This window comes from Xenia sp. Carnegie-2017, unplaced genomic scaffold, assembly GCF_021976095.1.
Source record: "Xenia sp. Carnegie-2017 unplaced genomic scaffold, XeniaSp_v1 HiC_scaffold_13, whole genome shotgun sequence".
Taxonomy (NCBI): Eukaryota; Metazoa; Cnidaria; class Anthozoa; order Malacalcyonacea; family Xeniidae; genus Xenia; species Xenia sp. Carnegie-2017.
The window spans coordinates 1,000,060-1,017,648 of NW_025813436.1; the positions used below are offsets into that span (position 1 = coordinate 1,000,060).

Genomic DNA, 17,589 nt, shown 5'->3' on the forward strand with positions numbered 1-17,589 from the left:
AATCAAAGAAAAATAACGTTGGTGTAGACTTATACTTATTAAATTCTAAGGGTTTGATATGACATTTATGTTGTTTGTCCAAATATTTTCTACAATGAGCACAATATGTTTTTTGACAATCATGTAAAACAACCTTATTTTTTTTAACAAAGAAAAATCTTGGAACAATTTTATTACATGTATTACAAAAAAATTTTTGACATGGTGTGACTTTAATACTATTCTTATTTTTAAACAATTTATTAAACAAATGTTTCCGGAAACAATCTGATGATTTGAAAATTATATTACATTCGGTGCATTGAATAGAAAAATTTGCTTCTTTTTTACAGTTTGAATAACATTTTAAACATGTGTCTTCATTTTACAAATATGAGAATCCGCATACTCGTCAAATTTCAAATAATGCATGCATTTAAAGCAAAATAAATCCAATTTTAAATTAGAAAAAGTTTAGGATTTAAGATTAAGTCATAGTGGGAATCATTTAACCATAAAAATAATTTTATCACTAATGTGAAAGGAATCATGATTACTCACTCTTGAGTCATAAATTATTGTATCTAATTTATCTTTAGAAAAATCACCAAATGAAAATTATCTTTTTAAGTAGTTTTCGTAAACTAAATTTAATTGGTTAATGGCGACACTTCCTTCTGATAATTTAGCTTCTTTATAAAATGATTTAACTTCGTCTACAGTAATTATTTCATCAACTGTTTTATTTAAATTTTTTTTAAAAATTGTTAGTTTCTCATCATTATTAATAAACATTTTTCCAACTAATACAGCCACAGCAAAACAACAATTTTTAACTTGAGTTTGCAATTTGTCACACTTAATTTGCAATATACCATTTCTAACTTCTCTTTGATGTTTCAATACTGGACGATTTGTTTTACCACCCCCCCTACTATCATCATCAGGATTTAAATTATAAATAAGTTTTTTGTTTTGTTTTTCCGAATTGGTCTTTTTTTTCCTAAATGAGATTTTCTCATTTTTATATTGATGTGGGACAATCATAAGACATACATTAGTTTCCCAGTCATTATTTAAAAATTCTGAAATATTACTTTGTAAATTATGTTCAAAAGTATCTAATAATCTCTGTATAGTAAATTCCTTTAAGGGTAATAAGGATGTTGAAAAAGGTTCTAACGGAGCTTTTTCGAAAAAAAATCTAATTAAATCATTCTCAGAATTTACGGTTAATTTTGCTATATTGAGCAAATATTGTAATATTTTTGAAAATTGTTTCAAAAAATCTGGTAAACTGTTGAAATTGTTTTTTTATAAAATTTGATATATGTGATCCTTAACTTCACCATTTAATGTAAAATGGTATTTTTATATTGTAAATCAATTAATTTTTATTTTTTGATGTATTCAATTTTTCACCAATTTTGAATGAAATATACTAACTATTTTCTTTATTTCATCATTCGAAATAATTTTCATTTTTCTTCTTTCTTCTTCAATTTCTTCATTTTTCCGTTTTGGGTTTTTTTTTTTTATTTTTTCTTTATTATTTTCTTTTTCCTTTATTTTTCTTCACCGTCTACATTATCATGATAATCAATTTCATTTTCGGAACCTTTTATACACATGCAGTTTAGATTTAATTTTATAAGCGGTGTATCGTTGGATGGTTTACACATAGAATTACCCATTGCTAAAATTAATTAATAAAATGGCTGGAGAAACACTATGTTATATAGAAGTTCATTTATTCTTAAATGAAAATGAAAAAGAAAAATAATAAAAGAGCTAGTACTAAATGTACCTATCAAATACTGGATAATGATAAATGTATTTTATTCTCACCTTTCTTATTTCAACAATCAATTCAAGATTGGAAATCAGATGATAATGATGATAATTCTGTAAGGTATTATGATGTCAATTCATTAAAAAAGAATTTTCTTTTTTTAAAAAAAGAAATATATAATCTCGAGTCAAATCATTCTGATATATGTTTTAAAATTGAGAAATTAATTGAATATATCGAAACAAATATTGAACTTTATGCTGGAATAAGATTAATTTACTAAAAAATGAAACAAAGTATACGAAAAGTACAACAATGTGATGGAATTACCTTAAAAAATGTAAGATGTCGAAAAAAAACTTCAATGACCAATTTATGTTGGATTCACTTGGGAAAAAAATCTAATTTAAGAATTAAAACTTCAAACATTTCAAACGGAGGTAAAGGATTATTTGCATATAAAAAAACAATTCCGAAAAACAAAAAAATTGCAAATTATACTGGAAGACATCTTACCTCAAGTCAAGTAATTAGAAAATATGGTGATGGTTTAGCAGAATATGCAATTTGCAATAAAGGAAAATGTGTTGATGCTAATGAAACAACTGATGGCGCACCGAGATATGCAAATGATGCTCAAGGCTCACGCTTTAAAAACAACTCGTTTTTACTTGGAAAAAAATTTAATTATTTCTTAAAATCATCAAAAAACATTAAACCACACCAAGAAATATTTACTAATTATGGTAGAGAATATTGGAAAAAAAAAGTAAAAAAGTAAAATATTTTGTAAATAAATAATATTTTTTTATTGAATAAAATATATTTTTACATAAATGTTTTTAATTAATTAATTAAGTACACAAATTGATTTCAACTAAAATATCGACCCCAATATTGGTGCTAACAATGGTAATATTCCTCCTTTTTGACCTCTTCTTCTTTTACCCCTTACATACATCTGACCTCTATATGCACCTTTACCCAATTGATTATTTGCAATTTCAAATGCTTTATCCATTAAGGGTGAATTTACAAATTTTTGCTTTAGAACCCAGTATTCCTGATTTTGCTATAGCTCTGGCAGCTTTTGCAGATTTTAACGCTAAATGTTTTTACTTAATGCTTTTTAAATCCAGATTTAAGTGTATTGTGAATTTTAGAAAATTTAATAAATCCTCCTTTTGTCGTCTCCTCCTCTTTGACGTCTTCCCATTTTTTTAGTAATTTTAAAAAAATGTTATTTCAGAAATTCAAAATGTGATTTTGTAAAAAAATCTATATATATGTTATAACAATTGTACTACTTCTGCATAAATAAACAGATATTGCTTCCCATGCATATATTTATTGAATTTGCTTACTATTTATTTTACTTATTTATTCTTTTTTTAAAAATAAAAATAAAAAAATGTATAAAAGAAAACGAAAAAGAATTAAAAAAAGAAAATATAGGAAAAAAGCACAAAGAGGAGGAATTATTGGTGGACTAGCAGGATTGGCATTAAAGAGTATTGTTCCAGCTATAGCCGGTGGAGTTGTTAAAAAAATATTTAAATAATAAATTAATAAGGAATAATTTCTTTGTGATGAAACAAAAAATGTGTAAAAGGAAAAGAAAAAGGAAAAATTATTGTATAAGAGGATCAATAAAAAAAAAAAAAAGGGAAGTGGATATTTAAAGACAATGATGAATGAAAATAGAAAAAATAGAAAATTTGTATTTAATTAAATATTTACTTTAAATTTGAAAAAATAATTCATATCTATCAATTCCATTTTTTTAAAATAAATAAAATATCATCACAAGTTGACGTATGAAAATTAGGATCTCTATCAAATATTATCCCAATTGTTCAAATGTTAAATAACTACGTGTTGTTAATGTAAAATTAGGTTTTCTAATTGTTTACATTTTATAACAAGTAAAGTTATAAAATCATGAAACAATATATTACAATATTTACAAGATAATATATGTCGTGCATAATCCGTATAAATTTCGTTTTCTATTAAAAAATTATAAATTACATCTTTATTTACATTTTTCAATTTAATTTTTCAATTGTTTTAAAAATTTTTACAAGATATATAAATTTTACATCACTAACATATACAAAAAATATCTATATAACGTATTACACTCTAAACCTAAATGAAAACTATCTTTTTTTACAACCTGAGAATCATACAAATAAATGTTGAAATAATCATATAAAATTCTATCTGTTTGTTTATCTACATTAAAATAATGATATCTGCAACAAAAATTTTCATTAAATAATAATATTTTTTTATGTTGCATATAAACTTTGGGTAGCCAATAAGTCGAAATTAAATAAAGATGTTCGGTATTTTCATTCTCCCAACAACGTATTATCCCTACTGTACCATATAGAAATTCAATAAAATCTACATTTTTGTAGATGGTTTTGAATTTTTCATCATTTGAAAAAGATTTAAAATAAAGCGAATATTTTAAATCTTCTAAAGTTGGTTTAATTTTCAGCACTTTCATTAGTGACGGGGTTCTTTTCAATTTTCATAAACAACTGCATACAAAATACAACAGATATAACAATGGATGACCGGGATATTCGTTCAATAAAATGGTGAATACTTGGTTAGACAAAAAATCCATATCGTTAAACTATAAAAGAAAAACCATTTAAAAATGAAACAATTGATTTTTAATAGCATATTCATTTATATACATTGTATAGTTAGAGTTAATATCAACTCTGGGTTTATATTGATTATAATAAAAATTACAAGTATGTCCACCAAAATGTCCTACACGACAAAATATATATCCATTATGATCTATAACAGCACATGACTTTTGATATAATGTTTTTCCATTATTCAATCTCCAAAAAATTACTAATAAAAAAAGTAACATTAATTTAGTTTAACACACTTCATAGCTTTTTTGTCAGATATAATTTTTCTTTTCTGACCTTTCTTTTTATTAAATTCAATTTTATCATTGTCATATTCTTCTTCTTCAGTATCATTATTTCCGTCTTTTTTTAAATCCGCATAAATTTTATTCAACAAGCCATTTGGGTTTAATAAAGTACAATCCATATTTCCTTTTTTCAAAATTTTTAATAGAAAATTGTCTTTAATTTGAAAATGATCCTTTCTTTGTATCTTTCCACGAATAAAATGAAAGAAATCAGCTTCAATATAGTCCAGTATTAATTTTGCTAAGGTTAACTTGAACCTTACACAATAATAACACTTTTGACAATTCTGAAATTTGCTTTCGCATAGTTCTTTAAATAAGTTCATAACTCTATTTTTTTCGAAATATCCCATAATTTTTCCTATCAAAAAATTAACAAGAAAATCTATTAATGTTTTTAAAACCGTACCTGATTCTTTGCATTATGCAAATAAAAATATCTAAAACTTTATCTAGATCTTTAACATCATAAAAGTTCTTTTCATAATGTCTAACTTTTATAATAAATTGTTTTTCATCCAATAAAAATTCTGTGGGTAATTGATATACGTCTTTAAAATAACATTTTATAATAAAAACCCAGTATGTTATTTCATCAGTGTGACGCAAATACTCTTTCAAATGATCCATTAACTGTTTTCTATACCGTGTGATCATCTATAATTTTTTCCATAAATAATATCATACTTCGTAAGTAAAAGCAAATAATATTAAATTCTTACCTTTATTTCAAGCAACGTGTAGCAACGTGTTATTGAATTAATAAACAGACTTTTAGCATAGCTAGAGAAAAGAAATTAATTCGTGAGTAAAAGCAAATACTATAAAATTCTTAACTTTATTTCAAACAACTATAATCCTTCGTTATAGTATTTAGAAGAAACAAGTATATTTCATAAAAAGATATATTTCAAATACAATACAAAATAATTACATTGATGAAAGTCCGAAGTCCAATTTTAAATGCTAATATGGAAAGTTCAAAACCCAATTTACTGATAATACAAATTGTCTCGCTTCAATACATCATCCACAATAAAGAATCCTAAATAGCATTCAAACTTTTCACCATATTCATCGTCCCAAAACCAATTAAGCCAATCTTTCATTTGTAAACAAAGACATGGATAAAATCTTGACTTAGTTGATATATTACACATTCTAAATTTCACCAAAATATACTCACAGTATATTTTCACTTTAATATTTCCCTTTCCAATAAACAGATTTTTTAACGTAACTAGAAAAAAAAATTGCGTTATTAAAACTAGCTCATAAATAAACGCATTTGGAAGACTCTCAAGTAAAACAGACTTTAACATAACTAGAGAAACGTTAATGCAATTGTGATATTAAAAATTTAGGTCATAAATAAAAGGAAATAACATTAAATTCTTACCAGTACAAGTTTCTCCTCAACAAATAGCGAGAGAATAACGATTTCCAACAAAGAATCCAACCGATTTCCAACAAGATAACTTCTACAGAGCTTGAGAAACTTCGATGCAGTTGTGATATTTACGTGTTCTTAAATACTCTCGTTACAACAAAATACCCTTTGTTTCCGTTTCACCTTGAACGTTCGTATCTACATCTCAATACACTATGTCTTTGTTTGCTAGTTGCCCTTGAACATTCGAGAACACAAACAAACCCATTTACTGTCATCATATCAATTAAATATCAATTAAACATCTGTGACTGGTACAATCTGACACAGACTTCAACAGAATCGAAAATGAACGTTTTGTATTAAAATAAAATACAAAAATTGTTTTCACCTCTTTAATATATTTAATAATCAAAGCAATTTGTGTTGTGACAAAAATCGCAAGTTTTTACCCATAGAATCACACTTAAATTCAAAACAGAATACCATAAACTATAGAGAATACTAATAATATCTTAAACAAAATCCGTCTGGTGTCATCACGTCTATTAAGCAATTATCATCTATCTGCGAATGGTACAATCTGACACTGACATCAACAAAATCGAAAATATGCATTTTTGCGTTAAACAAAGACGCAAAAAAATTATTTTCAGCGCTTTAATGTATTTAATAAACAAAACGATGTATCTTATAATAAAAAACGCATGTTTAATACATAGAATCACACCTAAATTCAAAACAGAACACAAATAATATCTCAAACAAAGACCATTGGTTGTCATCACATTTATTAAAAATTATCTTCCAATGCTGTCATCACATTTATTAAACTATCATCTTCAACAAAATCGAAATATAAGATTTGTATTAAAATTTAGTAAAATTCTAACATTTTCTGTACAATTTTATCACATTTAAGATTTTCGCGTTCTTTTGTAATTTTTGATTGTTTGATTTCATCTTTACACACGAAAATATCGATGTACTTTAACTTGATCGTAATTTTGTTCTTTTAATTCAGAGTGCATCATCTCTAATATGTCTTCTATAAATCCCTTGAGGGTGTCGATGCGAAGTTCACATTTATATATCTCATCATCTATTATATTGTACCAATCCCCGTCTGGTGTCAAACCCATTATGATACACGAGTTACAAAACACACTTTAACCTTCAACTACCAACAATCGATACAATTTGTGTTGTGACAAAAAAACGCAATTTTTATTATATAAAGAAACAATTTTTTTCCAAATAAATTCAAAACAGAATTATGTAAATTTTAGACAACGCCAATAATAACTGAAACAAAAGCCGTTTGCTGTCATCACATCTATTAAGCAATTATCTTATGGGTGATGATGGAATCTAATACTGCTAGCTTCGACAAAATCAAAATAATAAAGTTTTATTAGAAAATCTAAATGCAAATTTTATTTCACCACATTAATATATTGAATACTCGATTCGTTTTATGTTATGACAAAAATCGCAAGTTTTAACATATGTGAAACAAGTAAACTCAACAACAGTATGTTTGTGAGGTCAAAAGGTTATATTTGCGCAAAATTTGATTTATAAAATTCAAGCATTTATCTCGTTTACTTCACTTGCAAGCATACACTTATCGCAAAGACAGTGAGTAAAAACGGTGAAAGCAAACAAAGAAAAGATGGGAAAATGTCAAAAAGAAAGAGTATTATGATACAAAAGACGGGAAGAAAAAAAACAACAGGATAGAAAATATATTAAAATATACAGTCATATTTGGAAAGAAGTTTGCGATGAGATGATAGAGTTTATTGAAAAAGATCAATTAAATTTGAAGAAGTCAAATTTAGACAAAGACAATTAGAACACGATTTAAAATTAAATGAACTAAATAAAAACAAAAAGAAGAAGAAAAAGAAAAAAGTAATAAGAAAATCTAAAGATTATTTAGAATTTATTTTTTAGATGTTGACATATCTGACAATGAAAAACAACTGCATGTTAATCGTCTAAACAAAATTTTTAATGAGTTATATTAAATTTTATATGAACTATATTTCACTTTGAAGTTCTTCATCCAACTTAGCTTGTGCTAATATTAACTTTACTTGAGTATTTTCTTTTATTTTTCATAATCAGTTAACGAATTGTTTAAACAATCGCATTCATCTTGTAAATCTTGAACATCTTTTAAATATTCAATATGCTTTGTTTCATTTTGCTCTTTCTTTTTTTCAATTCATCTTGTAAAGCTTGAATTTCTTTTGAAAATTCGCTAATTTTTGCTTCATTTTGCGTTAGCTTCTCTTTCGTTTCTTCTAATTCACTCTGCAAGTCAAGTATTTGTTTTCTAAATTCGGAAAGTTTTTTATAATTTTCGCTAAGTTCGATGTTTACATCATCATCATCAGATATATAATAAAATTTTCTTTTGAGCCAATGCGTTGTGTTTGGACTTTCATCTTCAGATGTATTTGCGTTTGATCCGTGTGATTCCATTTTATAAAACAAACTTAACAAATATATGACACGTTAGTTCTTCAATGCATACAATTTCAAACACATATCTTTTATATATACGCGCAATAAATGATTTTTTTGCAGAAAAACAAATTTCTTACAAATGCAAATATGAAGCGTTCAAGGTTATCATGCATATAATGACCATATATAGTAATAAAAACATGTTGTAATTCTTCATTGACGTCAAAAAATGCAAAGTATCTCAATTAGTAACTTCTAAACACTCAGTAATGTCAATCAACTTTAAAAGTCAAGGTTAAATTCTAAATTTAAGCAAAAAATAGTATCAGATTGTACCAAGTACAACCAAGGGTATGTGGTAAGTTCAACCAAGGGTAATCATACCATAAATAGATTAAATGAAAGGAAATACAATTTTTTATATCAAATTCCAGTAGTATATAAGAGCTTGCTCGTTAAAAATTTCTTTATTATAAAGAAAAATGGAATCAAACGTGTCATATGAAGATTTTTTACTTTATTTGAAAGATAAAAGAAACAAAAATCGCTTCGATATGTATATAAAAAAATTAAAGAAAAACATTAAAAGCAAAAGAAAATCAATTTCAAGAAGAAAATCAATTTCAAGAGAATAATGAATATCTCTCTCTACAAACACCCGTACCGAATTGGATAAATACTGAGAAAAATAACGAGACAAATTCTGAGACAAGTTGCATCGAAAATCAAAATCGTATATCATCATCACCAGATTCTCCACAACCCATGGATGAAGATACAGCAGAAAAGAGTGATGGTAAAAGTCCTTTGAATACTTATAACGATAATATTCAAAAATCATCTCCTTTACCCATAATTAATAATGTAAATTCAACAAAAGATTCTCCTACTAAAAAAAATACAACTCTTATGAATATCATGTCTCCAATCACAACTACAAGTATGATGTCACCAAACACGGAGTCTTTCTTAAATTACAATGTCCCCACACCGCGCACTTTTTTAAGAGAACTTGGAGACATTGAATTTAATCAAGATCAAGGATTTACAACTCCTCCTAATAATAATACTGTGATTCAAAATCAAGGAAATACATCTCCTCCTCCTGAACAAATGAATCAAGATCAAGTATTTGCTCATCCCAATCTAGTATTTACAAGTCCTCCTCATAATCTTAATGAATGCGTAGGAAAAAAAGACAATTAATGGATGCTACTGAAAGTATAAAAAAGAGAGGACGTCCGACCAAAAAAAACTTGAAGAATACAACAACGAAATCGGAAAAATCCTGAATACTCTTGTAATATGTTATCTTTCAACAATGGACAAAATTATGTTAATAGACAATTTTATTCACTTATAAAAGGAAATATAATATGTAAAAATGAGGAAGAAGCCAATTTTTTAATTGATCTTTTTGAGAGAAGAAAAAAATTACTTGATCAATTAAAAGAACCCAACCAAGAAATTAATTTAAACAACAATGGAGTATTATTTTAGAAAAATGTCTTAAATTCTTTTATATACATCAAATTGTAAATACTTCATCTAATACTTTATATAATACTTCATATAATAAAAAATTCATGTTTTTTGTATTTTATCAGGTTGTACCAGACAGGGTTCTTAAAGATGCTCGCTTAATTGATGGAATGGTTGTTGGTGTTAATAAATCAGTTCTACATATCGGACGGTTAGAAAATCCTTGTAATAATAATTGTGTCAAACAATCAAAATGTATCTTGTGACCACATTTTAACATTCCAATTCCAGTTAATGTATCTTCCAAACATATCATACATTGAACATGTTCGTTTTTGCATATATGATATTGATTTTTTCCTTTTTCCTTTTCGAAACACGATCCACAAGCATCACAATGAAATGATCTATGTAATTTAACTCTACAAACACCACATTTTACACAATGATAAGGATCTTTCGAATAATCATCGTAAACCTTACATTTGTCACAAAATAATCAGCCAACTTTTTCTTACACTTGAAACAATATTGATGAATTCCTTGCTCAAACCCACAATAATTACACATTATCCAGGAAATATCTTTTGGATTGACTTTTTTATTGCAAAAATGATCTTTATTATGACAATGATGACATGGATAAAATCTTTCACAACATTTAAAATAAAAGAACAATTTTTTAGAGTGTATACAATTTGTAAACATACATTGATACTTCTGTATCCGAGACATTTTTTCATCAATCTGTTTTTACATGGAGGGGTAAATTATATATATACACACATCTTCACCTATTCAGCTACATAGGAAAATAATTTTTCAACATTACTGCTCATAAGTACTTTCATTTGTTCAAAATGTTGATGATTATCATCATTTTCATCCAAATATTTTTTTAATACTTTAATAAATACTTCAATAAGAGATTTTTGTTCCAAGATATATTTCTTTTCAGTTGCATCAAAATTCATTATTAAATTATCTTCTTGACATTCATCAATAACATCAAAAACCCTGCACTGCTTTTTCCAACTCAAAATAACATCTGAAGATAGAAACACTTTATTCGAAAAATTAACATCAGCATCATCATCAGGAGTTAAGAAAAATACTATAGTTCTGCTTCGCCAATCCGCCATTATCACCAGCAAGAAATGATACTAAACATCTAACACTCAAATGTCAATCAAACTTCGTCTTCTTAAATATATTTTCTACATCATCTGGTAAACTGAAGCGATCTGGTTGTCGCATGATGATTGCGGTGATATATATAATACTTTATCCATATTAAATTTGCATTTGAAGACCGCAACCATTTTTCCGAAATTTCAGCAATTAATACAATAATTCTGTACAAAACAGTCATTTTACCAGTAAGAAATTATATTATGCAATATCCGCTACTTTTACCATCTTATATATATCATATAGTTACTATTACAATTTTTTCAATAATATTTTTATAAAACACTTTAATTAAATCCAATTGTGTAATGTGCTTATAAAATTCTTTTTTCATAATGATAATAAAAGTAGTCTTCCAATTTTTCTATAAATATGTCAATACTATCTTTTTTCGCTGATTATCATCCCTTCATCGCATAATTTGAAATTAAATTTTCTTCCATCTTCAATTTCTTTATTAAAAATAATCATTCCACCACCATCAATGAATTTAGATATATATTCTGATTTCATAATAATTTGACTTAAATCTTTTTCTTCATCAAAATCTTCATCGCGCTCAAATATAAAAGTAATGCTATGATTTGAAGATTTTGCCATTATCAATTAGACAGCAAAACATTCAAATGAAAATAAATCTTTTATTGAAGATTTTACATTAAAAGAGTGATAAAAAGGGTAAGAAATTCGAATTTTTTTAAAAAATAAAAAAAGAAATATGATGAAAAAATTGAGAAATTCGAATTTTTTTATAAAAATAAGAAATATGTTTTTTTATTTTATTTACTAAAAAGTGTAATATATAAATCCTTAATATCAATGTAGAGTAGATAACCACATTGGTATTGGATAAAGAAAGATGGAAAAAAATGATGTGGATAACCCTTCCAAAAATTATGGTGGATTTGGAAATATTTCATATGGAAAACCACCAACATTTCGTGAATTTAATAATTTTAATTCACACCGTATTTCTCCTCTAAAAATATGTAAGCAATCAACATGTACAAAATGTATCTATTGTGAAATTGAATCTTCTGTAAATTCAAAAGTTTTTTCTGAATTTAACAAAATAATACCAGTAATAAATGGAGAAATAAAAAAAATTGAAGAAAGACTTACAGAGAAAATTGATGAATTTATAAATCATCTAAGAATAGAATTTGAGTTTAATATAAAAGAAATGTATGAAAAAGTAGAAAAAGATATAAAGTAAGAAAAAAACAAACAAAAGATTTTATTAATTGAAAATAAAATTATTTGGGTAAAAATGTTTGTACTTATAAAAAAAGAAAAATAAAAAACCCATAAAAGGAAGCATTACAATGATTGGTTACTAGTAATCAATTTGAGGCTTGCTTTCATGGTATTATTTTTATGATGTCAAAGAAACTGATAAATGCATCAAGACGAAATACAAGAGAAAATACTAAGCCACTGAACTGTATTAACTATGTTGAAAAACACTCTGAGAAATATCCTGATGGAAAATGTATTTACAGCCACAATGCAAATGAATTTCTTTGGAGAGGAAATATTGTTCATTGGTTGAATAATCGACAAGAAAGAATTCAACAGAATCAACTTTATTATGAAGGAGATGATGAACTTTTTCAATTTCCATATAAATCAAATAGAGGTGAAGTTGAATATGTTCCCTATTCTTTTTATTTATGGATAAGGCAAAAAGAATATAAATATGTTGGTGTTTGCAATCGTTTGAAGTCGTTTTTGAAGAAATAACTCAAAGCAATAAAAGAAACCCTCATTACAACGTGTGTGTACAATGTGTGACATACCATCTTCTACAAATTCTTTTACATGCGTTTGTGTACAAATAGAAGATTGGATTAATTGGTTTTGGGACGATAAAGTTGGTGAAAAGACTGAGTCATATTTGCGATTCTTTCTTGTCGATGATATATTGAAAGGAAACAATTTATACCATCAGTAAATTCGGTTTTGGCAAAATTTAGAATGTGTAACATACAAGTTGGGTCAAGTTTTTATCCATGTCTTTGTTTACAAATAGAAGATTGGGTTAACTGGTTTTGGGATGATGAATTTGGTGAAAAGATTGATTCCTTTTATCGTTTCTTTAATGTGGATGAAGCATTAAAGCGTGACAATTTGTATCATCAATAAATTGGACTTTGGACTTTCCATATTATCATTTTAAAAAAATTGGACTTTGGACTTTCATCAATGTAATTATTTTATATTATATTATATTATATTATATTATATTATATTACATTATATTTGAAATATATCTTTTTTATATATTTTCTTGTTTATATATTTTATATTACTTCTTTAATATATATGTATATTATCACAGGCTCACCCTTCTCTATTTTTATGTTTACTACCGCTGACTGCCTCAAAACGATCCCCGGTTTTTATTATAAGATGTATTATGACTATTTTTAGACATAATACATATTATAATAAAAAAACTTGAGCCTGCGATGATATATATATATATATTAGTTAACTACTGTTGTTGAAGGATGGGTAAGAGATATCTTGCATATTTTTACTTATAGAATATGAATAAATGTAAATATATATATATATATATATACATACGGCTTTGTGGGAAAAAGGTGAAAAAAAATACAAAGGTCATATAATTGTGAAAGAAATGTAGCAACAGCAAACAAAGCAATAATATCAGTAAATTATATTCGATAACTGACATTATTTTTAATCCACAACAACTATAGAACAGCGAAAATGTGCGTTTTTCTTCAAGAATTTTGACACCAATTGTAAATTAATACCCAAGCACTTCTTTAAAATGCTTTTATTTGAAAGCTATATTTACGCTTTGTATGTACAAATTCATACCTTTAGGTAAGCACCATGAAAGTTATCATCAACGACAATGTTTTCCTAAACGCAGTTAGACTAAAAATGAAAATTTAGTTTAAGGTGCAGAATATACATAACTCCTTCATGAATTTATAATAGTGAGTGAGACAATGAAAATAATAGCTATATGAAAAATTCATTCAAATTCCAACATATTTATTTTTACATTGGTTGTAAAAATTAATAAAATTGTTTGCAATTATATTCACCACAAGCTTTTCAATTATTCTTTCGTTTAAAGGGTTTGTCATCTTTCGAAATCTTGAGTACAAATAAAACTTATTCAACTTACCAAACAGGAAACACAAAAAACTCCCCTTTGAATGCATCTTAAAGTTCATATTCATAGTTTTGATAATTATGATCCTTTTATCAGTGAGCTACCAAACATGATGTAAGTGTCAAGTATAAGTATTAAGGATGTTAATTTTAGTGGTTGTTGTGGTCTAACGTTGCAACTGGACTGCTTTATTTCAGAATTTGCAATTTACTTGTTTCTTTTGTATGTTTTCTCAATCGAAAATTCTATTGTAATAATTTTCTAGATTGTACCAGAAGAGTGCCTGTAAATCAAACAAAATTGTTCTCATAGTCTCTAACTTAGTGCTATAAAGTAGGCATTTACAATCTTCTGAGCTATTTCAGCTATTAAAGTTTGCGCAAAACTGGGAATCAAATATTGATTTAACTGTTTAATGCCAGTCAGTTAAGTTCACTGAAAAGTAAACCTTCACAAAGATGTGCATTTCGATGTATTTGTTTATAGTTACTGTTATATAGCAATAAGCAACATCAAACTGCCTCTAGAATTTAATAGTAGACTTAGGAATGTTCAATATGCGATTAGCTTTCGACCTAATTGTCTATTTGTAGCTAATGCCATTTTATTGATATATAAGTTCATATATTTTATGTGAAATTCTCATGTGCCGAAGCATGCAAAACACAAAAATGTTTGCATCTTAAAATGCATCTTAAAATTATTCTTTGCATCAATTCAGAAATATTATGTTAAGAATGAACATTTTTTAAATTGTTCATACTAATCGTGCAGAAAATGTATGTTAAATTTTCTGAACGTCTTGCATGTCTCATTCATATACCTATTATATAGATGTCGTGGCATTGCAGCTAACATTGAAAAGAAACGGATAATTTCAATCTACATTGCAGCTTAACTGAAATTCACTTACATTTTGCTCCAGATTACTTAACTTCCAAATAAATTATGTGCAATGGTCTTGTATACGTGACAAAAAAATGTGTGTATGATCTCAAACAAAACTCAATGTCGTGATAAATTAGTGGGAGATGATCGTGACTAAAACGCCACAAGAGTACATACTAGTACATACGAGTACATACAAGTACATACGACCGACATACTCAACCCAGTCTCTTCCTTAAATTAACTCTATGCGCTAATTGTGAAAATACCCTCAAATTGACTCTATAAGTCAATTTGAGAAACGTCCATTCAAACAACAGGCCTGGTGACTTGAGTGGTTCCTTTGCCAGTTGCCTAAATTAAAAAACTAAAAAACTTAGCGCGCGCCATTTTGTTTTGTTATAGGAGCGAAGATATTCTACATTACCCTGTATGGCTGTATCAGTATTTTGTATGAAATATTAAACACATCGGGGTTTCACCTCTTATTTATGCAAACACATGTCTCATAAACACAGTAGGCCGAGTAAACCAACGATTGATGAGCAGCTGCTGTCTGCAATAAGCAATGTTAATGCTATTACAAATCAAGGTGTTCGTGGTATAAAACTATTAAGAAGAAAAATGCCAGTAGAGATATAGTTCTTCAAAGAAGCGAAGGTGGCGAACGGATTATTCATAAGCCAAGCAAAGCACTTCGTGAAATAGAAATACACAAAGATGTGTGTGCTATAGAAACCAGGCTGAAAAGTATGTCGTTTTTCGACGAGATCTACGGTGCGCACTATGAAATAACTGGTGTGCTGGTGTGCAAAATAAATTTTATGGTGCACTGGTGCGCATATGACAAGCATAATATTATTAAATTAATATACGAAGTATCGCTAATCTCGTTGTACACAGGCTGTTTTCAGTGTTTTGTTGTGTCAAACATGTTGTACGTCGCAAAATCTTTGAAAGGAAAAATAGTAATTTAAGGAATATTGATGATACAGTGTGTGATATTGCAAGAGACTGAATATTGCTTTGTAAGCCTTTGTTGCTATTAAAATATCGGAAGTTACTCTTTATAAAAATGTCATTTCTCAACGCATAACTTTCGTTTGAATTGGATGTGAATATCTCAAATTTCGCCCACGGCTGCACAGAACTGTCAATTAAATTATCGTTCGCGGACCGTGGTTGGCGCATACTTTGAAAAATCCTCTTTTTTCCTCAAAATATAGCAAAGCAAATGCATCAGGCGTCAGCATGCGTCCCCATGTTGAGTTCGTGTTATTCGTCATGAATAACATGAATGAACTTAAATGAACAAACTGATTTAAGTGATTTTATTATTTCACAGAGCAGTATTTATAGTAATCATTATAAGATCCACGCCCTATGAAATATGAATGCGTTGTTAGAATGTGGTGTTAGGCCAGTTTCAAACGACGAACTTTACAAGTGCCGAATGCATTAAAAACAAAAGATAATGATGAATTTGTCTCATTTTTCATTGCCTGAAATGCGTTCGGCGCATGTAAAGTTCGACGTTTGGAAACAAGCCTTAGATTAATATTATTTTGCCTAAAAAATAAAAAGTATATGCGTATAGATGTTTAAAACTTAATGTGAAATTATTTTTCAAACAATTTTACGTTCAATTTTAAACATTTTGGGAAAACTTTTAGTCATGCATTGTTGCATGACCTGCATGACCGGCGTCGACACTGGCTACAATTTCATAAAGTCGGTGTCCCCACTGTAGAAAGTAGTATTAAGTTACTGTTAGACTTACTTTATTGATGGGTTTATTTTGATATGATAAGCACATGGTTGGCACTTAGCACATTTGGACTTGGGATTAGGTTGTCTAACGGACAACTTGTAATCACGTTATCAATAAATAACTATATAAAAAGCAAGAGGCATTCACGCTTTTAAAACCACATTTCGGTCCTCTTCTGCTTTTAACGTGCTCTGAAAATGACTTCTGAAATTGAGGAAGATGAGACTAACGAACTTGTCAATGTAAAATCGCAACAATCAGCTGAGGTGAGCATTGTCCTTTCATCATTTTTCAAATTGCTCAGAATGAATTCTAAGATTATTCTAAAGAAATACTAAATATCTTCATTTAGGAAAAATGGAGTGCCATATTTAGACGAAAACGACCATCACCATCCATTTCAAGAAGGTGAAAAAGGATCAATGTGATCCACACATATGTTTGCTTTGTTCACAAGAGTTGACAAGAGGATCCAAGTCGTACAAACAAA

The 17,589-nt window shown here is 27.4% G+C and overlaps 2 long non-coding RNA genes across 2 annotated transcripts; one reads left to right on the forward strand and one right to left on the reverse strand.

Moving 5' to 3' along the window:
- Positions 1-5,639: 5,639 nt before the first annotated feature.
- On the reverse strand, positions 5,640-6,203 carry LOC124458346. The gene is made up of 3 exons (XR_006953137.1): positions 6,142-6,203; positions 5,929-5,982; positions 5,640-5,844 (listed from the first exon to the last, which is right to left on the reverse strand). It is a non-coding gene; the product is annotated as an uncharacterized LOC124458346 (long non-coding RNA).
- An 11,103-nt stretch (positions 6,204-17,306) lies between these two features.
- Positions 17,307-17,481, forward strand: LOC124459549. Its single transcript, XR_006953695.1, has 2 exons — positions 17,307-17,365; positions 17,452-17,481. It is a non-coding gene; the product is annotated as an uncharacterized LOC124459549 (long non-coding RNA).
- Positions 17,482-17,589: the final 108 nt, after the last annotated feature.